Genomic DNA, 25,401 nt, shown 5'->3' on the forward strand with positions numbered 1-25,401 from the left:
AAAGCAGCATGTGAATTCTTCATATTATATTTTGGAGAAATTTCATTAATTGTACTCTAAAATTGCTGTTTTACTTCAAATTAAAGCTGCAATATGTAACTTTTTGGGATGCTCTAATTTATACTTGCTTGTTGCCACAAACTGAAATTAAGCAAACTATTAGAAATTTAGCAACCAGCAAATGGCAGAGAGATATCTGCATAGTGCATCTTTAAAATGTAATAGTAACATAGTTAATGTAACATTAACATTTCTCTGTAGGCAAGGTGACATAACAAGCCGTTCTTTCCCCACCATAGAGCACTGACACAATAGGACTAATGTAATCAGTTAGTGATTCACTGATAAAATAAGAGTCGTGTCACCACTGAATCAACCCGTGCTATCAAACATACTGGCACTGCCAGTCGGTGTACAATAGGGTATATAAGAATACTGATGCTCCAGTTCAAATACCTGACTGTTATTTGATAATTAGCTAGAAACAATAGGGTCACACAATGGTGCTTACTTAAAACAAGTGTCAGACCAGTTCCTTATCACAATGACTAATATGAAAAGAATGCTACCAAACAAGCTGCCTGTAGTAGCAGGTCAGAAGTTGCTACTTATTGTGAATGGATAAAACAAGCTTGCCCACACTGTTTACATCACTGAGAACATCACATCCAACACGATCCATAATGTACATAAAAACATATAAATATCACAACTACCATTTTAAGGGAAACGCTACTAAAGAAGTTACATAAATTACAAACAGACATACACATGGCTGTAAACAATAATACTCCAGTATAGTTGACCTGCACTTGGCATCATCAGAGTGTAAGCCTGGGTTCCCGCTGTGTCATCTCCTCCACCTCTTCTGGGCTGAGCTCATTACCTCTCAACCTAGAAAGAAAACAATTCTTCTCTTAACTCTAATTTACAGTCTTTGGATTAGACACCTTCTTAAGTGATTTGAGATCCATTCTTCACGTGTATGGGGAGGTATAGGAGACTACAACATACTTGTCAAGGTTGTGTGTAGCGAAGTACCAGAGTCAAAAGCAGGACACAGGTGTTTGAGCGAAACATAAAACGTTTACTCAAAATACAGCAAAAAATCCACAAAGGGAAAAAACAGAACTAACAACAACCACTAACGTAATAAACAATCACCGACAAAACAGAAATGAACGCAAGAGGGTTAAATAGGGAACATGATGGGGGAATTGAAAACAGGTGTGGATAATACAGACAAAACAAAACGAAACTGAAAAGTGGATCGATGGCGACTAGAAAGCCGGTGACGTCGACCGCCGAACACCACCGGAACAAGGAGAAGGGCCGACTTCGGCGGAAGTCGTGACAGTACCCCTCCCCTGACGCGCGGCTCCAGCAGCGCGACGACACCGGCCTCGGGGACGACCCGGAGGGCGAGGCGCAGGGCGATCCGGGTGGAGACGGTGAAACTCTTGTAATATTGATGGATCTAGGATGTCCTCCACCGGTACCCAGCATCTCTCCTCCGGACCGTACCCCTCCCACTCCACAAGGTACTGAAGGCCCCCCGCCCGACGTCTAGAACCCATGATGGCCCTTACGGTATACGCCGGGACCCCCTCGATGTCAAGAGGGGGCGGAGGGACCTCCCGCACCTCAGACTGCTGGAGCGGACCAGCCACCACCGGCCTGAGGAGAGACACATGGAACGAGGGATTAATACGATAATCAGGGGGGAGTTGTAACCTATAACAAACCTCGTTCAGTCTCCTCAGGACTTTAAATGGCCCCACAAACCGCGGACCCAGCTTCCGGCAGGGCAGGTGAAGGGGTAGGTTTCGGGTCGAGAGCCAGACCCGATCCCCCGGTGCATACACGGGGGCCTCACTGCGGTGGCGGTCGGCACTCGCCTTTTGTCTCCTGATGGCCCGTTGTAGCCGTACGTGGGCAGCGTTCCAAGTCTCTTCTGAGTGCCGAAACCATTCATCCACCGCAGGAGCGTCAATCTGGCTCTGATGCCATGGTGCCAGGACCGGCTGGTAACCTAGCACACACTGAAAAGGTGATAGGTTGGTAGAGGAGTGGCGGAGGGAATTTTGGGCCATCTCGGCCCAGGGGATGTAAGCTGCCCACTCCCCCGGCCGGTCCTGGCAATAGGACCTCAGAAACCTACCCACATCCTGGTTTACTCTTTCCACCTGCCCGTTGCTCTCGGGGTGGAAACCTGAGGTAAGACTGACCGAGATCCCCAGGCGTTCCATAAACGCCCTCCAGACTCTAGACGTAAATTGGGGACCCCGATCAGAAACTATATCCTCAGGCACCCCGTAGTGCCGGAATACATGGGTGAACAGAGCCTCCGCAGTTTGTAGAGCCGTAGGGAGACCGGGCAAAGGAAGGAGACGGCAGGACTTAGAAAACCGATCCACAACAACCAGGATCGTGGTGTTACCCCGCGACGGGGGAAGATCCGTCACAAAATCCACCGATAGGTGTGACCATGGTCGCTGTGGAACGGGAAGGGGTTGTAATTTCCCTCTGGGCAGATGTCTAGGTGCCTTACACTGTGCACATACCGAACAGGAGGAAACATAAACCCGCACGTCCTTAGCTAAAGTGGGCCACCAGTACTTCTCAGAAAGGCAGCGCACCGTCCGACCGATCCCAGGATGACCAGAGGAGAGTGACGTATGAGCCCAACAGATCAAACGATCGCGGACATCAAACGGAACGTACATACGCCCAGCTGGACAGTCAGGTGGAATGGGCTCTGAACGTGACGCCCGTTCGATGTCCGCGTCCACCTCCCATACCACCGGTGCCACCAGGCGAGAGGCTGGAATGATGGGAGTGGGATCTGAGGACCTCTCCTCTGTATCATACAACCGGGACAGTGCGTCTGCCTTAACGTTCTGGGAACCTGGTTTGTAGGAAAGGGTGAAATCAAAACGTGTGAAAAACATGGCCCACCTTGCCTGGCGAGGGTTCATTCTCCTCGCTGCCCGTATGTACTCCAGATTGCGGTGGTCAGTCCAAATGAGAAAAGGGTGTCTAGCCCCCTCAAGCCAGTGTCTCCACGCTTTCAGAGCCATGACAACAGCCAGCAACTCCCGGTCCCCCACATCATAGTTTCGCTCCGCAGGGCTGAGCTTCTTCGAAAAGAATGCACAGGGGCGAAGCTTTAGTGGCGTACCCGAACGCTGAGACAGCACAGCCCCTATCCCCGCCTCGGACGCGTCCACCTCAACTATGAATGCTAAGGAAGGATCAGGATGAGCCAGCACGGGAGCTGAAGTAAACAGAGCCTTCAGGTGACCAAACGCCCTGTCCGCTCCAGCTGTCCACTGCAGTCTCACAGGTCCTCCCCTCAGCAGTGAGGTAATGGGAGCCGCTACCTGACCAAAACCCCGGATAAATCTCCGGTAGTAGTTGGCAAACCCTAAAAACCGCTGCACTTCCTTTACCGTGGTTGGAGTCGGCCAATTACGCACGGCTGAAATGCGGTCATTCTCCATCTCTACCCCTGACGCTGAAAAGCGGTACCCTAGGAAGGAGATGGACTGTTGGAAGAACAGACATTTCTCAGCCTTGACGTACAGGTCATGCTCCAACAGTCGACCAAGCACCTTACGCACCAGGGACACATGCTCGGCGCGTGCAGCGGAGTATATTAGAATGTCATCTATATACACCACTACACCCTGCCCGTGCAGGTCCCTGAAGATCTCATCCACAAATGATTGGAAGACTGATGGAGCATTCATTAACCCGTACGGCATGACGAGGTACTCATAATGCCCAGAAGTGGTGCTAAATGCTGTCTTCCACTCATCTCCCCCCTTAATACGCACCAGGCTGTAAGCGCTCCTGAGGTCCAATTTTGTGAAGAAGCGCGCCCCGTGTAATGACTCGGTCATACTGGCTATGAGTGGTAGCGGGTAACTGTATTTTTTCGTGATCTTATTTAATCCTCGATAATCAATACATGGGCGCAAACCTCCATCCTTCTTCTTCACAAAAAAGAAACTCGAGGAGACAGGTGAGATGGAAGGCCGAATGTATCCCTGTCCCAGAGATTCGGTGACATATGTCTCCATAGCCACCGTCTCCTCCTGTGACAGAGGATACACATGACTCCTGGGAAGTTTAACGTCTACCAAGAGATCTATCGCACAATCCCCCGGTCGATGGGGTGGTAATTGAGTCGCCTTCTTCTTACAGAAGGCGAGTGCCAAATCGGCATATTCGGGAGGAATGTGCATGTTGGAAACCTGGTTTGGACTCTCCACCGTAGTGGCACCTAAGGAAACACCTACACATCTACCTGAACACTGACAGGACCATCCCTTGAGAGTCCTCTGTTGCCACGAAATAATCGGATCATGAGAGGCCAACCAGGGAAGACCCAACACAACAGGAAACGCAGGAGAATCGATCAAAAAGAGACTAATTCTCTCCTCGTGATCCCCCTGCGTTCTCATAGCGATGGGCGCTGTGACCTCCCCAATCAGGCCCGACCCCAAAGGACGACTATCTAAGGCATGTACAGGGAAGGGAACATCAACAGGAATAATAGGGATCCCTAATCTATGTGCTAAAGAGCGATCAATAAAGTTCCCAGCTGCGCCTGAATCTACTAGCGCCTTATGCTGAGGATGCGAGGAAAACTCAGGAAATTCTATATGTAACCACATGTGCGCAACAGAAGACTCTGGGTGAATTATGTGCCTACTCACCGGAGATGACCCATCCGTGCTCCGCCTGCTACCTCGACTTCCAGGAGAAACACCCCAGCACCGGACAGCAGTGTGTCCTCTGCGTCCACAGTTGGTGCATGGAGTGGTCCTCCCTCCGGTCTCCCTACTAGCAGCCCCTCCTAACTCCATCGGTGTAGGATCCAAGGGGCTGGGTAATGGAACGGGCGGACCCCGATCCAGACGTCCGCGGGAGGCCAACAGGTTATCCAGCCGGATAGATAAGTCCACCAGCTGGTCCAGGTTAAGAGTGGTGTCCCTGCAGGCTAACTCCCTACGAACGTCCTCTCGTAGACTACACCTGTAGTGATCGATCAGGGCCCGCTCATTCCATCCCGCACCGGCGGCCAGAGTACGAAAGTCCAAGGCGAAATCTTGAGCGCTCCTCATCCCCTGTCTGAGATGGAACAAACGCTCTCCCGCCGCTCTCCCTTCAGGTGGATGATCAAAGACCGCCCGGAAGCGGCGAGAGAAGTCATCATAGTTGTCCAGTGTTTGTCCCTCTCTTCCCCAGATGGCGTTGGCCCACTCCAGGGCCTTACCAGTCAGACAGGAGATGAGGGCGCCCACCTTCTCTCGTCCTGAAGGGGTCGGATGAACAGTTCCCAGGTATAATTCCAACTGTAGGAGGAACCCCTGACACCCGGCTGCTGTACCGTCATACGCTCCTGGGAGCGAGAGCCGAATCCCACTGGGTCCTGAAGATGGAGGGATGACCGGTGGAATAAGAATGGGCGCGGGTGGTGTTGATGGGGTCTGATTTACCGGGAGACCTCCTCTCTCCCATCGGTCCATTGTCTGCAGCACGCGATCCATGGCAGTCCCTAAACTGTGTAACATGGTCGCGTGCTGTTGAACTTGCTCCTCAACTTGGATAGAGGGGCTGGCTGTGCCTGCTGACTCCATTTGAAGTCGGTCGGTGATTCTGTCAAGGTTGTGTGTAGCGAAGTACCAGAGTCAAAAGCAGGACACAGGTGTTTGAGCGAAACATAAAACGTTTACTCAAAATACAGCAAAAAATCCACAAAGGGAAAAAACAGAACTAACAACAACCACTAACGTAATAAACAATCACCGACAAAACAGAAATGAACGCAAGAGGGTTAAATAGGGAACATGATGGGGGAATTGAAAACAGGTGTGGATAATACAGACAAAACAAAACGAAACTGAAAAGTGGATCGATGGCGACTAGAAAGCCGGTGACGTCGACCGCCGAACACCACCGGAACAAGGAGAAGGGCCGACTTCGGCGGAAGTCGTGACAATACTGTACTGTATGTATAGGACATAACACTTTGTAAATTACATTTCTCAGCCAGTATGTAACTGTCTAAATGATTAAAGCATAATGTTAACATACCACACTGCCTTCACACTAGTGTTGCCTTCAAGAGCCAGTATTAGACACTCCACACCTGTTCTTGTGATGCAGTTTTTGGGTAACCTGTGGAGGGCATGAGAGAGCAGAGTGAAAGATGTGTTTAGCACAGCCACAACTTTCAAAATGTCAGTTAAGGCAAAATGGAACGTGGGTAGCTGCAAAGTCCTTTTCAGTATTCAGGATGTGCTATCAATATACTCACCACAGCTCCTCAAGCATACTGTTCTTGATGAGTGGGGCAAGAGCACATGCTCCTGCACTGCCAACACCATTGTCTACCAGGCTGCCATGAAACATACATCTGACAGTAAGATTTATTCCTATGTTGAAGTATTTGAATGATAACAGGGCTGTCAGGACATATAGTTGCCCATGATAGTATGGATGTGTTCGTAATGTTCATGGTTCAACCTATCACTAGTCTAACATTACCTGAGCCACACCAAGGTTTGGCTGTCCTTTAGAGCATTGGCAATGGCCTCTGCACCTTTATCACCTATTTTATTTCCCCAAAGCCTAAAAAACAAAGAGATTATTAAAATTGTAAATCAGATATTACAGCATTGTGATTGACAAAGTTGTTTTTATGCCTTTCTCAGAGAGATAGGGTAGTCTGCTTCCTACCCCAAGAACTGTAGTGACCGATTGAACCTCAGTCCCTCCGCCAGTTGCCCTGCCCCTGCTGCTGTGATGTTATTGTTTCCCAGCCTGCAATACAAAGTCAGAGAAAGTGTTCGATTGAATATGGTATTAGCGATTGCTATGTGAGGTAACATTGGATTATCTTATATGATGAGGTGAAAAATATCCTCACTTTAGAGAAAGAAAATTCTGCTTTATCTTCAGGAGGTAAGCAAAAGCACTGTGCAGGCATCAGTTAGCTTGTTGTTTTAGAGCCTTTCAGAGATATTAATCAAGATCAATAAAGGTTATTCATCAGTTTTTACATCTGCATATTTGACATAGAACGTTTACAGCCACCATATCCTAGCTATAGGTCACCTGACAGTGGAAAATAGATTTGGACATACTCAGGCAATCTTCTGAAAACACTCACACTGGATGCCTTTTTCAATCAATTTACAGATTCCCTCATCTGATATGTTATTGTGTCTCAGGCTGAGGGAGTGAAATAAAAAATAATCGTATTATTAGGCCTTAGTTTAGTGTCCTGTGTGTTATGTTACTGGCACAAGGTAACATGTTTATGCTAAAATAATCCCATAGTGAGTGTCATAGTAAATAGCATGGTAAAGCTTTCCACACTTACTATACAGAGTGGCAGACAAGTGCAGGCAAGGCAGCAGCTGCTCCACCCCAACGTCTCCTACGTAGTTGTAGTCTAGCTGGAGCCCCACAGGGTTCTTAAGGTGCTGGAGAAAGTAGGCCAGTGCAGTACACTCCACAGGGCCTATGTTACAATAGGTCAGCTTTAGGTGTTCCACCTCTAGCTTAGCCATAGTGTCTCTGGCGATCCTGCTGTCCTGCATCTCATGGATGCACTTGATGAGCCACACGAAGCCCGGCATTGCGTGCATGCTCTTCTCCCCCTCCACGGGCCGAGGGATGAATTTAAAGTGCTTCTGCATGCCTTTGGCCAGTCACCACCTGCTTGGACTTCCTGTCCAGAGTGGGCCCAGGGCAGGAGAGGAGCAGCAGGCTACGGTGGCGCTGAGACAAGAGCCCAGACACAAAAGTAGCTGTTATCTGGAGGTTTGGGGTCTCTGCTGCCGTATTGGCCTCCTTCAAGGCCCCTTGTTGGGTCAAGCAGTGCCCCAGACATGCCCTGTGAAAGCCAGACTGTTGCTGCCTGTCCTGGGGCTGAAAGAGCTTAGGGATGATGGAGCGGTCCGAGTTATTGTTCAGGACAACGTAGAGAGCAGCAAAGAAGCACTGCATGGTAATGTGCAGGAACTGGTAGTGTTTGCAGTTAGTGGAGGAGGAGAGGTCTTTACTACGTATGAGGAGCCCCATGCAGATATCTTCCTCGATCACACAACACTTCTGTAGCTCTGTGCCTGTGAAGATGTAACAAGAGGCCCACAGGCCCTCCATGGCTAGCTGCCCCAGATGCAGGGCAGTATCCTATCCCCATGGTGTTCCTCTGAGAGGCCCGGCGCTGGAAGAAGTGCTGCAGGATCATGAGGTAAACATCTGTGATGATCTGGGGACTGCCCTCTCCCTCTCCACAGCCCAGCAGCTACTTATAACACTTGGACACAATCTAGCAGAAAACAGGGATGTGACACAGGCCCAGTAGAGCTGTGTTGTTTCGTAGAGACTCCAGGACCCTGGTGGCCAATGCCGGGTTGTGATGATGCTTCCTCACGAAGCAGTCGATCCCACCGAGCGAGAAGCCTTTCAAGAGGACTTCCTTGCTAATGTACCGCTTCAGGGCAGGACCCACTGCCTCCGGCCGGCTGGTCAACACCTTAGGATGGGGATAAACTTTATTGTCCCTGAGAAAATTGTCTTGATACAGGAACTGCTTTATGCAAAATAAACACTATACACACTAAGCACAGTCGACACATACATTACGCATAAAAATCCTACACATCTCATTTAGCCGTATACATAAAACATACCTTCCTCACCCCCTTCATGAGGGATCAGCAGCAAGTTGAAGAGCAGGGTGGGGACTGGGGCACACTGGGTTGGGCAGCAGTGCCTCTGCTCTGAGTCTGAGAAGCTCTGCATAAACTCATCCAGGCCGTCGAAGGTGAAGAGGATGAGGTGCGGATGGTCCAGGATGAACTGGAAGATTCGGTCCTGGTCCCCGTCCGGCCAGCAGCAGTGAAGGAACAGCAGCTCTGAGAGACAGCTCCCTCTGCTCCGAGCTCAGCCTGCGACAGCTGAAGGGAAAGAGGAAGAAATCATGTAGAGCCGCCCCCCTGGCCCAAAGGAGGTGTAGCCTCTGGAGAAGGGTGCTCTTCCCATTGCCTGCCTTCCCAGAGACTAGCACAGTGTCAGCCTCCTGGTTCAGGGTGCCCACCAGGCCCACCATGTCCTCCAGCCCCAGAGCACCAGTCTGGGGCTGGGCCTCACTGCCACCCCGGGCAAGCTCCAGCTGACCCTGTGACCCTCTGTGTCTTCTAGAGACAGACTGCTGGTTCCTCCAAACGTGCTGAGGAAATGTGACTGGGCCGACAGTGCTGTGCAGCTTCTTCTGATAGGACAAGCACTCTGCAGCAACACACAAATAATACGAATGATTGAAATACACAGGACATCATAGCAAACAATATATAACAAGTATTAGTGTAACATGTATGTATTAGTGCTATATGCAAATGTCTTGCAAGTAGCCGTGTGACTTTTAGTGTTGTGATATAATACAGTACCTTTGGGAGGAGCCTCTTGGTTAGATGGTGAGGGATGGTCTTCTGTTTGCTGAAAGTATTGCAGTAGTGTCAGGACCATGTTGCGAACTCGGGTCTCCGGTGTAAGAAACAGTCACTTAGCAAACTGAGCCACTAATAGTTGGCAGAACCCAGAAGATGAAGGAGACACAGCAGTACTTGAAACTGTGTTTTAATAAAGAAAAAAGGAAAGTTTTTTAGGCAAAAATATAAATCCACAACATCAAAAGTAATACCAAGAGAAAAAGGTAATCCTCCAAGTCAAAAGGTAAATCCACAAGGTGGTAGGTACAGCAGGAAAAAGCCTCAAAAGATAATCAAAAATAAATAAACGAGAACAAAAACAGAATACCACAAGAGAATCCAACTGGAGTAACAAATGTACACAGCATTGCTGGGGCTGGGTGCTAACATTCAAACACAGAGCAAAGAACTGAGGAAAACTAAGGGTTTAAATACGTTCAAGGGAAACGAGGCACAGGTGCAAATAATAACTGGAAACAAGGGAAAACAAAAGGGTCAAAAAAGCACAATGGGGGCATCTAGTGGCCAAAACCGGAACAATCCTGGCCAAATCCTGACAAGTAGGACCTTTGTTGCATGCCACCCCCTTGATCTGACCTGGTAGAAGCCTTGCCTACATGACAAGAAGTCAGTTAATTCACATTCACCCATACTATCTGAACCTAAATAACATGTCTAATTACAAAAAAGTCTAAGGACAGCATGACCTGTTTGAATGTGCAAACATGAACTTAATTCCAAGAGGGACAGGGAAGTTGTGTAATATCAGTGTACTCTACATCATACCAGGAATGTAGACATAAATAAAGATTTTATACTGGTCTCAGGGTGCAGTTGGTTACCTGTTGTGAGGGGGTGTACACAAGTAGCTGCACTTCATCGCAATCAGATGGTGTAAAGCTGCCCGTATCCAGCAGGACCTCCATAGATACCTCTGTATCTATGTAATGATCTGTATCTATGTAATGATCTGTATTTTTGTAATGATCTGTATCTATGTAATGATCTCTATCTATGTAATTATTTGTATCTATCCAATGATTTGAATATATGTAATGATCTGTATCTATGTAATGATTTGTATCTATGTAATGATTTGTATCTATGTAATGATCAGCTGGTCGAGGGTTAGAAGCAGCCAGGTTGTGGCTGTCTGATGCCCGGAAAAGAAGGCAAGAAGGCAAGTGTAAAGAAATAAGAAGATAGTGATAAAAAGATAGAGAGAGACAGAGAGAACAAGATAGAGAGAGACAGAGAGAACAAGATAGAGAGAGACAGAGAGAACAAGATAGAGAGAGACAGAGAGAACAAGATAGAGAGAGACAGAGAGAACAAGATAGAGAGAGACAGAGAGAACAAGATAGAGAGAGACAGAGAGAACAAGATAGAGAGAGACCAGAGAGAACAAGATGGAGAGAGACCAGAGAGAACAAGATAGAGAGAGACCAGAGAGAACAAGATAGAGAGACCAGAGAGAACAAGATAGAGAGACCAGAGAGAACAAGATAGAGAGACCAGAGAGAACAAGATAGAGAGACCAGAGAGAACAAGATAGAGAGACCAGAGAGAACAAGATAGAGAGACCAGAGAGAACAAGATAGAGAGACCAGAGAGAACAAGATAGAGAGACCAGAGAGAACAAGATAGAGAGACCAGAGAGAACAAGATAGAGAGAGACAGAGAGAACAAGATAGAAAGACCAGAGAGAACAAGATAGAAAGACCAGAGAGAGCAAGATAGAGAGACAGAGAGAACAAGATAGAGAGACAGAGAGAACAAGATAGAGAGACAGAGAGAGCAAGATAGAGAGAGACAGAGAGAACAAGATAGAGAGAGACAGAGAGAACAAGATAGAGAGAGACAGAGAGAACAAGATAGAGAGAGACAGAGAGAACAAAATAGAGAGACAGAGAGAACAAGATAGAGAGAGACAGAGAGAGCAAGATAGAGACAACGAGAGCGAGAGCAGAGAGAAAGTTTCAAGCTAGACACAGGGATACCGGAGATGTTATGGTTAAAAGGAGTGACAGATGTGGGATTTATTAAAGGAGTTTTACCTGTAACTGTTACTCCTAAATTATTTTATTGATGTTATTGAAGGCAGTATTTATTGAAACCAGAAGTAATAGCAGGGATTATACCTATGTTTAATTAAATAATGGATAATGATGTTATTATTGGAGGAGAAGATGTTTTTTGAAACTTGTCCATGTTTTCAGTCCGAAAGGCTCCACTCTTAGTGGGATAGAGAATGGTGCTGGACTTATAAGGAGTAAATAGAAGTATTATTTTAAGAGTTTCTTGTGTCCCTGATTCTAGTACTCTACTAAATCTGGTCAAATTAGATAGTAGATTTTTCTCTGTGATTGATTTGGTAAATTCGTTTTTCTTACATTTTAGTTCACCCAGATAGTTAATGGTGGTTTGGATTCCGAGTTTTATTCTCCTTTAGGTAGTTAGCTGTTGTTGTATGTAGAGGATATTTTTGTGAGAAATTTAACACAACAAGGCTGTAAAATGTATATTATAGTATTATTATATACTTTTTAGTTGAATAAGGTTATAAAGTTAGCAAGAATAAGTTTTAATTATGGTAGACTTATGTTAAGTATTTAGGACATATTTTAAGACAACAGGGCAGTGAAATAGATAGAGATAGAAAAACAGTGATTTTATAAGCGTTAAAATTATTTATGAAAGAAATATGTTGCAGTTCTTAGGGATGGCAAATTACTGTAGATAATGGATCCCATACTATGCAACATATATTAAAGTATTGATGGGACTGATTTAAGTTTAACCCATGTTATTGTTGGATAAATTACAGTGGACTCCTGAAGGAGAGATTTCATTGGTACAGATAAAACATATGCTATGTTTAGCATTCGTTTATGGGAAAGAAAAGACACATAAGAAAGAGAAAGAGCGTCAGACAGATAGTAGGAAAGGCAGACGGAGAAGGGCTCCCCCGCACCTATGCTGAGACCTTGATGGTTTGGGAGTAGTAGGAAGAGGAGGGGGGGGGGGGGGGGCAGGAGGAGAGCAAGATAGAGAGCAGAAGGCAAAGAGAAAGAAAAGCAAAAGAAAAGCCATGGAGATTCAGAATGGATAGAGGAGGAGGATGGAGAGAGTGGCCAGTACCCTATGATAGCATTGCCAAACCCACGGGCTGGGGATGATGGGCCATTGGTCACTCTGGATGTATACAGGGCATGGACACAGAGAGATGTGGTCTGAGCCAAACAGGGTGTAGTGCATCCTAAGACAGGTATAGAAGGGTTCAGAAGAGATCTGGGAGGTCTAGCAGCCAGCTTTAAGCTAGAAACAGGGGAGATTGAGAGAGCAGTAAGACAGCTGGTGGAGAAGGACTGGGCAGCGGTCTGGGGACAGTGGGTACCTGGACGTAATGATTTGGTGGTATTGCCCTGGGCAGCAGATGGGCCGTATGTCAACAGAATAACACAGCTGTGTAATAATCTGAGGGAACACTATCACCGACATACCGATTTTCCCAAGGTCCACTAATGTAAGCAGGGAGACAGTGAAACCATAAGTCAGTACCTAGAGAGGCTGAAAGATGTATTCAATGCCAACAGTGGGTTAATAGAGCCACCAGTAGCCCAGGGGAACAATACAGCATATCACCAGCTACTGAAAATAGCTTTCCTCAGTGGAATGCGCCCAGAGATAAGTCATACCATGAATAAGACTCTAGTAGGGTGGGGAAGAGCAACTCTAGCAGAGGTACAGAGATATGCCGTTCACTATGAGCAGCATGGGAAAAACGACAGAACTAAAAAAGAACAGAAGGGAGTAGAGTACCTGATAGCAACCCTAGGGGAAATAGCGGGGAGGAGCAGAGACTGTAGACAGAAGAGGAAAAACAGGGAAACGCAATGACAGAGACGGAGAGGATCTGTGTTTTAATTGTGATAAAACAGGACACCTGCTATGAGAGTGTAAGGCTCTCCTGAGAAATGAGGGACAGAGATAATACCGTGATAGACAGAAAAGACAGAATAAGAATAGGAGGAGACAGGAAGACTCCGAGTAGGAGAGAGAGAGCAAGGACTTATTGGATCTAGACTGTGAAGTGTTTGAATTGGCTTAGCTTTAGGATATTATTTTGTGGAAAGACTGTCTGCCCCATTAGTTTTAAAACTATGAAAAGTTAGGAGGGCAGGCAGGTATTTTAGTTTTTATTTTATGTTTATGTTTAGTAAGTCGCTAGGAAGAGACATGATGATTTTGTTGAACATAGTTGTTACCCCAACTGAAAGGGGGATGAAAGCTTAGGTGGTTTCAGGAACTAAGGTGTTAGACACTGAACCATTGTGTAATGGTGGTCCTCCTCCTCTTCAACCGAAAAGGAGGAGTAGTGATGGAACCAAGGCGCAGCGGGTTGTGAACACATAATTTATTTAAAGAAAACACGAAAACACGAACTTGCCTATAAACTAACAAAACAACAAACGGTGTAGACAGACCTGGATGACGAACTCACATAAACATGAAGAACGCACGAACAGGGAAAAATAGACTACACAAAATGATGATGTACAAAACAAACCGAACAGTCCCGTATGGTGCGACAAACACTGACACAGGAGACAACCACCCACAACGAACACTGTGAAACAACCTACCTAAATATGACTCTCAATTAGAGGAACGCCAAACACCTGCCTCTAATTAAGAGCCATACCAGGCAACCCTAAACCAACATAGAAACAGAAAACATAGAATGCCCACCCAAACTCACGTCCTGACCAACTAACACATACAACAAACTAACAGAAATAGGTCAGGAACGTGACATAACCCCCCCCCCCATAAGGTGCGAACTCCGGGCGCACCAGCACAAAGTATAGGGGAGGGTCTGGGTGGGCATCTGACCACGGTGGTGGCTCAGGCTCAGGGCGAGGTCCCCACCCCACCATAGTCAATCCCAGCTTATATCTCCCCCTACAAATGACCACCCTCATATTACCCCCACTTAAACTTTTGGGTAACATCGACACAAGGGGCAGCACCGGGATAGAGGAATAGCTCAGGACAAAGGGATAGCTCAGGATAGAGAGGTAGCTCGGGATAGAGAGGTAGCTCAGGATAGAGGGGCAACTCCGGACTGAAAGGCAGCTCCGGACAGAGAGACAGCTCTGGACTGAGGGGCAGTTCTGGATAAATAGCCGCTCTGGGCTGAGGGACAGCTCATGACTGGCTGACGACTCTTGACGCTCATGGCTGGCTGACGGCTCTGGACGCTCATGGCTGGCTGACGGCTCTGGACGCTCATGGCTGGCTGACGGCTCTGGACGCTCATGGCTGGCTGACGGCTCTGGACGCTCATGGCTGGCTGACGGCTCTGGACGCTCATGGCTGGCTGACGGCTCTGGACGCTCATGGCTGGCTGACGGCTCTGGACGCTCATGGCTGGCTGACGGCTCTGGCAGATCCTGTCTGGTTGGCGGCTCTGGCAGATCCTGTCTGGTTGGCGGCTCTGGCAGATCCTGTCTGGTTGGCGGCTCTGGCAGATCCTGTCTGGTTGGCGGCTCTGGCAGATCCTGACTGACGAATGGCTCTAGCGGCTCCTGACTGACTAACGGCTCTGACGGCTCGGGACAGACGGGCGGCTCTAATTGCTCGGGACAGACGGATGGCTCAGACGGCGCTGGGGAGACGGATGGCTCAGATGGCGCTGGGGAGACGGATGGCTCAGATGGCGCTGGGGAGATGGATGGCTAAGACGGCGCTGGGGAGACGGATGGCTCAGACGGCGCTGCGGAGACGGATGGCTCAGATGGCGCTGCGGAGACGGATGGCTCAGATGGCGCTGCGGAGACGGATGGCTCAGATGGCGCTGCGGAGACGGATGGCTCAGACTGATCCTGTCTGGCGGAAGGCTTTGGCTGCTCCTGTCTGGCGGAAGGCTCTAGCGGCTCCTGTCTGGCGGAAGGCTCTGTAGGCTCATGGCAGACGGGCAGCTTTGCAGGCTCATGGCAGACGGGCGGCTTTGCAGGCTCATGGCAGACGGGCGGCTTTGCAGGCTCATGGCAGACGGGCAGTTCATGTGGCTCTTGGCAGACGGACAGTTCAGGCGCCGTTGGGCAGGCGGCAGACTCTGGCCGGCTGAGACGCACTGTAGGCCTGGTGGTGGTGCCGGAACTGGAGGCACCGGACTGGAGACACGCACCATAGAGAGAGTGCGTGGAGGAGGAACAGGGCTCTGGAAATGCACTGGAAGCCTGGTGCGTGGTGTAGGCACTGGTGGTACTGGGCTGGGGCCCGGACCGTGCAGGCGTACTGGCTCCCTTGAGCACCGAGCCTGCCCAACCTTACCTGGTTGAATGCTCCCCATCGCCCGACCAGTGCGGGGAGGTGGAATAACCCGCACCGGGCTATGTAGGCGAACCGGGGACACCATGCGTAAGGCTGGTGCCATGTAAGCCGGCCCAAGGAGACATACTGGTGGCCAGATATGTAGGGCCGGCTTCATGACATTTGGCTCAATGCCCAATCTAGCCCTACCAGTGCGGGGAGGTGGAATAACCCGCACTGGGCTATGCACATGTACAGGAGACACCGTGCGCTCTACTGCGTAACACGGCGTCTGCCCGTACTCCCGCTCTCCACGGTTAGCCTGGGAAGTGGGCGCAGGTCTCCTACCTGCCCTTGGCCCACTACATCTAAGCCCCCCACCCAAGAAATGTTTGGGTAGTACTCACGGGCTTTTCGGGCTTCCGTGCTAGACGCGTCCCCTCATAACGCCGGTTTTGGGCTTGATTCTCCGGTCTCCAGCCTTGCTTCCTTGCTGCCTCCTCATATCGCCGCCTCTCTGCTCTCGCTGCCTCCAGCTCAGCTTTGGGGCGGCGATATTCCCCTGGTTGAGCCCAAGGACCTTTTCCATCCAGCTCGTCCTCCCAAGTCCAGTAGTCCTGTGTATAATCCTGCTCGAACATCCGCTGCTTGGTTCTGGAGATTTGGTGGGTGGTTCTGTAACGGTGGTCCTCCTCCTCTTCAACCGAAAAGGAGGAGTAGTGATGGAACCAAGGCGCAGCGGGTTGTGAACACATAATTTATTTAAAGAAAACACGAAAACACGAACTTGACTATAAACTAACAAAACAACAAACGGTGTAGACAGACCTGGACGACGAACTCACATAAACACGAAGAACGCACGAACAGGGAAAAATAGACTACACAAAATGACGATGTACAAAACAAACCGAACAGTCCCGTATGGTGCGACAAACACTGACACAGGAGACAACCACCCACAACGAACACTGTGAAACAACCTACCTAAATATGACTCTCAATTAGAGGAACGCCAAACACCTGCCTCTAATTAGGAGCCATACCAGGCAACCCTAAACCAACATAGAAACAGAAAACATAGAATGCCCACCCAAACTCACGTCCTGACCAACTAACACATACAACAAACTAACAGAAATAGGTCAGGAACGTGACACATTGCCCAGAAATGATTCTACACAGCAGGCCGAAACAGTAGCATTGACTAGAGCCTGTGAAATAAGAAAGGAGAGAAAGGTTACTATTTACACAGACAGCGCATATGCATTTAAAACCATACAAAGCAGCACAGATACATCTTAAAGAAGATAGGACAATTGACAGAGAATTGTTACAGGATAGCCAAGAATGAACACCCCAGAAAGAATTGGACATGTGGAAAAAGAAAAGGGTAATTATATGAGATAATGTCTGGTACAAGGATCATTTATTTATTTTTATTAAAGTTACTGTATTGACACATGGGTAAAGCCATGTGTCAACAGGGGGATGGTAGAGCAGGTTAGGAAACATTTTGTGGCCTATCGGGCCTATGGTATAACTATCTACTTGGGGAAAAAATTAAAGATTTGTTCACGATGTGTTATCTGTGCACAGAATAATCATCAAGGCAGAGTAAGAGCACCACTGGGGGAATACCCCCCAGGTAGAATATCCATTCCAACAATTGGAAATGGACTTCATTGAACTATCTCGAAGTGAGGGAAAGAAGTGGTGTTTAATAATAGATAAATATATTAAATGGGTAGAAGCGTTCCCAACTTACTTGGGGGACACGATTATGGTAGCTAAAATATTAGGTCCAGATATTATCCCTAGAGTTGGTTTACTAGGATCTATTTCTTTGAACAAACGATTACATTTTAGCTAATCAGGTAGACCATATAGAATTCCCGAATTGGGTGGAACAGGGAAAGCAGATATAGAAATAGAACATACCCTAGCAGAACACATGAGAATGTTGTTTGTTAACCACACCCGTATGTCAAAGCTTTTGTGTCCTAAAGGCGAGTTAAAGAAGAAGGTGATTCCCTCGATCCAACCGCGAGACTGGGTGTAGATTCAATCCTTGAGGATAAAAGACTGGAAGCAGCCCCATTGGGAAGGCCCATACCATACCACTGTTAACCATCACCTTTGCCATTAGAATAGCGGAGAGAGCTACTTAGGTCCACGTTACCCACTGCAAAAAGATAGGAACACATACAAACATTGCTGAACACACACAGAGTTAGGGGGCAGAACCGAGTACCAATAGGGTCCGGGGGTTACCCCCCTAACAAAGATTCCCTTTCCTGACCTATCATCACTGTGTGTGCTCATAGAGGTGTGAGTATGGGGTGGTTCCTAGCAGACCGACTAAGGGCAGGAGAGGGTTGGCGGTTTTTGGGAATATTAGGGACTCTGAGCTGCATCATAGTCTTGGTAATATTTCTGATACATCCAGATCCACCACCTTCCGGTACTAATTATACGACGCCGTTGTCATTGATAAGAAGTAAAAGACAAACTTTTAACACACTGACCATCAAAGACGAGTGACTTACAGAATAGGAGTCAAAGAAGGTCAAGATGTAGGATTTAAGGTAAACATTAAACAATTCCCTAGGAAAGCAGACAACTGTACAGGGATTGGGATGGCCAGATTGAGATACTCGGCCAACCCACCTCGGTTCACTTTAACTCCTGGTGAGTACCAGTGTTATAGACACAAGAATGGCACCAGGAATTTATGAGATTTTAATGGATGTAAGTCTGTGTCTGTGACTGTGTCTGTGACCAAAGTCTGTGACTGACTTTGGAAGCACAGGAAAAAATTCTTAAACTCGCAGCACCTATAACTGTCACGTTCCTGACCTGTTTTCTGTTGTTTGGTATGTGTTTAATTGGTCAGGGCGTGAGTTTGGGTGGATAGTCTATGTTATGTGTTTTCTATGTTGGGTTAATGGGTTGCCTGGTATGGCTCTCAATTAGAGGCAGGTGTTTGGCATTTCCTCTGATTGAGAGCCATATTAAGGTAGGTTGTTCTCACTGTTTGTTTGTGGGTGATTGTTCCTGTGTCTGTGTAATCCACATGGGACTGTTTCGTTTGTTCGTTCGTTTTAGGTAGTCTGTTCCTGTTCTTGCGTCCTTCGTCTATATGTAAGTTTGTTTGTTTCAGGTCTGTTGCCTTCGTTTATTGTTTTGTAGTTTGTTCTAGTGTTTTGTCAGTGTTTTCGTCTGTTCAATAAAGTCTGTATGTATTCATCACCCGCTGCGCCTTGGTCCGTTCATACACCACCAGACGAACGTTACAATAACTGATGTATGGTTGGCTTGTACCAGCAAAGGATGCATACGACAGAAACTACCAAAAGGGTGGTTAGGTACTTGCGCCCCGGTGCTATTGGTCCAACCAGTTAGAGTTAGTCATCAGAGGCCAGTTATAGGAGGGCAAAGTAGGCAAAGGAGGAGTTTTGACCAGGATGGGAGTAGCCCTGTCTAGATGAATGCTATTGGCATCCCCAGGGAAGTTCCAGATGAATACAAAGCTATGAATCAAATAGGTGAAGGCTTTACCACTACGTTGTTTTGGTGGTTGACAATAAATAAAAATGTGGATTGGATTAATTACATCTATTATAATCAACAGAAATTCATGAATGACACCGGGGATGCAGTTACCTGACCAATTATCCGCCACCTCCCTTATGACCTGGCAAAATAGGCTGGCTCTCGATATGTTATTGGCAGAAAAGGGCGGGGTATGTAGAATGATAGGGGTTCATTGCTGCACGTTTATTCCTAACAACACATCACCAGATGGGACAGTTACAAGAGCTCTAGCAGGGTTAACGGCTCTAAGTGAAGAATGGGCTGAGAACTCAGGGGTTAATACATCTGTGACAGGGTGGTTCGATGAAATGTTTGGTAAATGGAAAACTATAGTAGCTACCATTTTGGGGGATGCTATTGTTTGTATGGGTATGCTCGTATTATGTGGTTGTTGTCTTATTCCCTGTGTTCGAGGCTTGGTGAGCAAGGCGTTGGTGAATGCAGTGACTCAGCAGATGTTGAGGTACGGACCTATTCCAGACTCTGACCAATGGGATGAGGCCTGGTGGACACTGATGATCCCTTCGATGCCGATAATTTACAATTAGAAAAAAAAAATCTTAGTTCTAACGTGTAAAGGTTATAGTGAAAATCTCAAAAGGAAGAGTTATAACTGGAAGTAGAAATATAAATATACCCAGGTGAGGTGAAATAGACGTTGTAAATACATTTATGGGTGTGATGATGTGATTTTTTTAATAAACAAATGTTGTATCAAGATGTAATATTTAGTCAAAGGGTGGATTGATAGAATAATTTGTATATTTAAGATAATGACTAAAGTATTCCACCCTGAAACCATATAATTGTATGAAATATGTTAGAGTCATAATTCAATAATGTGTGTGACTAGGCCATTGTGTTACTATTTTGCAATATGAGCTGGGTATAGTTGAGACATCCAAGGCCAACTGAACTGTCGACTTGTGAGAACTCTGAAACCAATAACAGGAAAGAGGCCTCCCCAACCTAGGTAGGGGAGTAACTGTTAGAAGGGGCTGGGCTTGCAGAAGATAATGAGAAACTATGTGTTAGTATTGTTGAAAAATACAGCCCACCTAAAGAGAGGTGGAGTTTCTACTGATGTGAGTTCATGTGTGTGTGTGTGTGTGTGTGTGTGTGTGTGTGTGTGTGTGTGTGTGTGTGTGTGTGTGTGTGTGTGTGTGTGTGTGTGTGTGTGTGTGTGTGTGTGTGTGTGTGTGTGTGTGTGTGTGTGTGTGTGTGTGTGTGTGTGTGTGTGTGTGTGTGTGTGTGTGTGTGTTATAAAAAGATTGTGTTCTCATTTTGAAGTGAGAGCGCTCTCTGAATAAAGTATTGATCTATTGCAGAATCTGAGATTTTGTCTAATTCTTTATTAACCGGAGATTTACGATCTCTGGGGAATAGACAAAGCTTGAGTGATAGTTGAGTTCAACCATTGGGATAAAAATTCTCATGACAGTCTATAAACCAGATAAAGTCAAACAAGTTTAGAGAAGGCAAAGAGATAGCTAAGGGTTGTGATTGCACAATTGTCATACATTGAATTTTGCAGAGAGCATGTGAGAAATAGGTGAATCCAAAACGTGATGATAAGCCTCAAAGGCAACTGTGACACCTGCATTCAACTTTGCATCTGTAAAATAAAAACCCTTTATGCTGAATAGACCATGGATAAAATTGTAACTTGCGTTTCAGCGGGAGATTTGTATGATTTCTTCGAGATCATCACCTGTCTACTCGAGTCCTGCGAAACAGAATGGTCCACTCAAATGGAACAGGCTGAAATCCGTCAACTCCTGTCTCACTTCCTCATTCCACAATTCCTCATTCCTCATGCCCCTAGATTTCCCGCTGTAAATTATGGCTTTTTCCTAAACCATTTAATCACGAATCTATAAACATATTAAGTTATTGTTTCAACGTGAAGCATTTGCAAGTTCTCTGAAAGTATTGTATTACTGAGAGCTATTGAATTATGAGAAACTACATGTGCATGTACCTTTTATCTAAAGGGAAAGTGAAAGTGACATGTCAATGAAACGTTTAGAATTTGTTTAAATCCTGGCTCTTTATTCCAATGATTTAATGTCCCTTCTAATAGGTCTCAGTCAGTGGCGACTCGTCGTTCATGGCAGGTGGGGCAGAGACACACATTTTTAGCAAAAAAATACAATAAAAATAAATAAATGTTATTTTGGTGTCACATATCAGTTTGAAAACAATGTAAAAATATATATATCATTGAGTTAATAAAGCTGCACACAAACATGGTCTCATTTTTGTTTTCTTGAGTAAGGCAGCTCCAAAATACAGTGTTTCAGCCTAGCTCAGTGCTTTCTGTGGTGGTGGGGCAAGCCAGTAGAAAATACGTAGTGTTTAAGGGTAGTGCCAGAAAATTCTAGCCCCTTGGGTGCTGCCATAGAGTTACATTAGAAGTGCCCATACAATAAGGCTCAAGGTCATTGGCCACAGATAAAATGATGTGAAATCACTTTATATGTACAGTAGCTTTGATTAAACTGATCATGTCAACATCATACTTTCAAAATCTTAGCTAGCAGTCATCATCATGAATTAAGTCGACAATCTACTGGTAAATCCTCTTGAATCTTTGTCATATGAAGAGAAATAATGAAGAGAAATGATAGATAAAACGTATTGGTGCTCATCGGCCATTGGACATAAACATTACACAACAAGTTCGAAATCACAAATTCAACAATGAGTGGTTTGGAAGGAATCAGTGACGGTGGCTAACTGCAAGCATTGCAAAGCAATCACTATCCTGCTATTCAGTGGAGTGGCAGTGTCGTCCCAAATCTGGGATTAAGGGGCTCTTTTCCAAGTTTAAAATGATTAACATTCAACATTGGCTATGCTGTCAATGAAGCATGATTTGTGCTGCGCTCAAAACAACTGTTAACTCGGAACTGCAAAACTTGACTTCAGTGAGTTCAAGACAACTGGGAAATCAGGAATAAACGAGATCCGACTGGGAAAATAAGTTTTGAATGGTCATCCAACTCGGAAATGTAAATCTGTTCTCTTTCGAGAGCTACGACCTGAAGATCGATTAAATCATCATGATTAAAAAATATATATATTTCAGAGTTCCCAGTTGTTTTGAAAGCGCCATAAATCCAGAGAATGCCAGACTTTGATGACAACATTTTCCCACAAAGGACCACCGCGCCACTTTCCTGTTCAAGTGAGCACAGTACAACAAGGTGAGTCCAAAAATTAATTGTATGCTGCTGCATAAATGCTGAAATATTCCAGGGAGATATGTCTATTGTAACTAAGAAAGTATTAATAAGTGTATGTTGTGTAGTAACATGTTAGTAGGCCATATGCCTCACCCTAATAATTTGGCATATTGACCTCTCTTAATTGTGCCTACTGTTCTGACTTGGTGGTGCACATGTAGCCTATAACCTGTTTCAGATAAATGTAATCATTGAATATTGTAAGAGCTTTCATTGTCAGTTTATATGCCCCCTTTATTTATCCTACAGTTCTGACTTGGTGTACAGGGCGAACACTGTAAGAGCGGCACATGTTCTGAATTCTGTTGCTGTACATTTCAAGTACAAGTGCTAAACAAATAGTTATATTGACTACGTCCATCCTAGCTCGCTCATTAATGTCTTAATCCCCTTATGCCATAGTTTGTACATCTCAATTGTCATTAGAAACCACATTTGTTTAAAACTTATTGTGAATAGGGGGGCGGTGTTTTCACTTTGAGAAAAAATCGTGCCCAAATTAAACAGCCTCGTACTCTGTTCTAGATCATACAATATGCATATTATTATTACTATTGGATAGAAAACACTCTGAGGTTTCTAAAACTGTTTGAATTATATCTGTGAGTAAAACAGAACTCATTTGGCAGCAAACTTCCATATAGGAAGTGAAAAATCTGAAAACGAGGGTCTGTGTCAGGGCCTGCCTATTCAACTGGCTTTTATTTATCGATCTGTATGCACTTCATACGCCTTCCACTAGATGTCAACAGGAAGTAGAAGGTTGAATGGGGTGTCTAGCTAGATGTGAGGCCGAATAAGAGCTTTTGGAGTGACAGGTCAGCTCTTTTGTCAGTTTTCGACGGCGCGCGAGGGAGCTCCACGTTGTCTTCTGAAAAGCTTTCGGTATACACGGCGAATTGCTCCGGCTCTGATTTTATTTGATACATATGAGAAAAACATCATAAAGTAGGATTTTTCAACCGAGTTTGATCAGTTTATTCAACGTTTATTGGGAATTTTGAATTTTTTTGTTCCATGTGCAAACATTTCTTGGACACGTGAGCTCCACAATGCTAGTCAAAGTTGCTAATTCGACAGAAGAAATGGACATTCTAAAACCAAACAACGATTTATTCTGGAAATAGGACTCCTTGCACTACATTCTGATGGAAGATCAAGAAAGGTAAGAGATTATTTATGATGTTATTTCATATTTTTGTGGTAAATGTTGGCTCCAACAAGGCGGAGAATATGTGAGCGCTGTCTCACAATACTGCATGCTGTATGTTCTACTAAAGTTATTTTTTTTTAAATCTAACACAGCAGTTGCATTAAGAACCAGTGAGAACCATCTTTCATTTGCTGTACATCATGTATTTTTTAGTAAAGTTTATGATGAGTTCTTTGATTAGATTAGGTGACTGTCCAAAATATCTCCGGAGATTTTGGTGAATTGTTGCTACGTATTCACAATGTATAACCATGATTTGCAGCTCTAAATATGCACATTTTCGAACAAAACATAAATGTATTGTATAACATGATGTTATAAGACTGTCATCTGATGAAGTTGTTCAAGGTTAGTGATTAATTTCATCTCTATTTTGTCGTTTTTGTGAAAGCTATTTTGGCGGGGAGTAAATGGCGTTGTGTGTTTGGCTATTGTAGTGAGCTAATAGAAATATATATTGTGTTTTCGCTGTAAAACACTTAAAAAATCAGAAATATTGGCTGGATTCACAAGATGTTTATCTTTCATTTGCTGTACACCATGTATTTATGTATTTCACGTTGCTCTCTGTAATTATTCTGGCTGCTTTGGTGCTATGTGTGATGGTGGCTGCAATGTAAAACTATGATTTATACCTCAAATATGCACATTTTCGAACAAAACATAAATGTATTGTATAACATGATGTTATAAGACTGTCATCTGATGAAGTTGTTCAAGGTTAGTGATTAATTTTATCTATATTTCTGGGTTTTGTGAAAGCTACCTATGCGGTGGAAACATGGTGAAAACATGCCGTTGTGTGTTTGGCTATTGTGGTTAGCTAATATAAATACATATTGTGTTTTCGCTATAAAACATTTTAAAAATCGGAAATGATGGCTGGATTCACAAGATGTTTATCTTTCATTTGCTGTATTGGACTTGTGATTTCATGAAATTAGATTATATGATATCCCTGTCCCGTTAGGCTCGGCTATGCTAGTCAGCTTTTTTGATGAGGGGGATCCCGGATCCGGGAGAGAGAAGCGGTAGAGCTTTGCAAGTCAGCCATATTAGCACTTTTTTATTTTGAAAGGCACTAAATGAGGCTGAATAAACTGTTTTGCTGCCAGACCAGGCTCCGCTGATAGCCAGGTGTAGAAAAGATTTTGGGACAGCTTTATGTAGGCCCTAACAGTTTGTGGGCACCGTTTGTCACCATTATAGTGCACTTAATGTATTGTTTAGTGTTGTGTTGTGTAGTGACTTTTTTTATTTTTTGGCCTACCAAGATTTACATTCTAAAATTGTCACAGCTCTCAGTTAACAGTAAAACAATCAGTAAACCTCTGTTTCTGTCACGTTCCTGACCTGTTTTCTGTTAGTTTTATGTGTTAGTTGGTCAGGACGTGAGTTTGGGTGGGCATTCTATGTTTTCTGTTTCTGTGTTGGTTTATTGGGTTGCCTGGTATGGCTCTTAATTAGAGGCAGGTGTTTGGCGTTCCTCTAATTAAGAGTCATATTTAGGTAG

The 25,401-nt window shown here is 45.4% G+C and overlaps 1 pseudogene; it reads right to left on the reverse strand.

The window, feature by feature from the left end:
- Window positions 1-796: 796 nt before the first annotated feature.
- Window positions 797-10,438, reverse strand: LOC129834656 (nucleotide-binding oligomerization domain-containing protein 2-like; annotated as a pseudogene).
- Between the last annotated feature and the right edge of the window lie 14,963 nt (window positions 10,439-25,401).

This window comes from Salvelinus fontinalis, chromosome 35, assembly GCF_029448725.1.
Source record: "Salvelinus fontinalis isolate EN_2023a chromosome 35, ASM2944872v1, whole genome shotgun sequence".
NCBI lineage: Eukaryota > Metazoa > Chordata > Actinopteri > Salmoniformes > Salmonidae > Salvelinus > Salvelinus fontinalis.